The following is a 1419-nucleotide window of genomic DNA, read 5'->3' as shown; positions in this document are numbered from 1 at the left end:
GAGAGAGAGAGAGAGAGAGAGAGAGAGAGAGTCACACAATGCAGCGTTAAATAAAGTTGAGGCATGTACAATGATATTTAAAACATTTGTGTGCACTTCACTTGAACAGGGGGGAAATTTTTGCTGCGGAAATAACTTTGGGAGAAATTTCTCCTCCTAGACAACACGTATGATAACACATTGGCTTTCGAATTACCTCATCAGATCGTAGGACACAAACGTTTCTGCGTTATTACGTTTCATCAACCTTGGATACTGAATTACTGCCAATACTAACATCGATAGAGCTTGACACAGAAAAATGTCATTTGACATAAGTAAGTTTTTTCCAAACAACGTAGTTTCAAACTTCTTCGGAGAAAATAAATCAGGTAATCACAAGAAGGTAAATTTGTCTAAGCACGCCAGTGCTAACGGATGTAGAATTCTATCACCGCTGCTGAGCGCTCTTTGTCTGCTACTCATATTCTTCTGTACCTTGTAGCATTAAACATCGATACGAGGTGCTTTCTCGAGACGAATGCCGCATTCGAGTGGCTTTCTATAGTATATCAACGTTACGTAAGATATATAGAATGCTATTTTGAACTAATACTGCTTCCATCGCTGATAATGAATTTTTATCAAGCCTGCTGGCCATTTGCGCCATTGGTGGTTTGTTAACCATTGCTTTTTTCTATATAATTAGAGGCTACATTTGTCTAGGCATACGGTTGCTAATGGATGTAGCAATCCCAGTACCGCTACTGGACGACTTTCGTTTGCTACCAATATTCTTCCGTGCATTTTAGCATCATACGTCTATGCGAGATGTTGTCTCGAGATGAATACTGTAGTTCTGCGGCTTTCTATCGTATATTCACGTTAAGTAAGGTATATAGAATACTATCATTTAAAGAAGCTAAAATGGTTCCTAAGTTTTCGCTACTCTCGTAAATTTTCGGATGCCACTCATCTATCTAAAAGTTATAATCAGTGTAAGTATTTTTCTTTTCTGAGTTTGGTCTGTTGATTAAGTTTCACCATAAATTCACCGATATAACCATGGCACATAGCTATGTCGGGACATGGTACATAGGTTACATAGCTATGGCGTGTAATAGGTTACATGTGCGAGCTAAAGCATATTTCGAAGTTTAATGGGTGTTACCATTAGGATAATTCCATGTGTGTGCATGTGCGTGTAAATATATGTATATGCATATGCACACACAGCTATATATATATATATATACACACAGCTATATATCTGTGTGTGTGTATGTGTACATATATAAGTGTATACATGTATATATACATAGATATATATGTATATATACATACATAAAAATATATGTACATATATATGTGTATATATGTATGTATATACACATATGTATATAAATGTGTACGTATATATATGTATATATATATATATAT

The sequence above is a fragment of the Octopus bimaculoides genome, chromosome 2 (assembly GCF_001194135.2).
Source record: "Octopus bimaculoides isolate UCB-OBI-ISO-001 chromosome 2, ASM119413v2, whole genome shotgun sequence".
Taxonomy (NCBI): domain Eukaryota; kingdom Metazoa; phylum Mollusca; class Cephalopoda; order Octopoda; family Octopodidae; genus Octopus; species Octopus bimaculoides.
The sequence above is the reverse complement of the archived record's forward strand: the minus strand, read 5'-3'. Positions refer to the sequence as shown.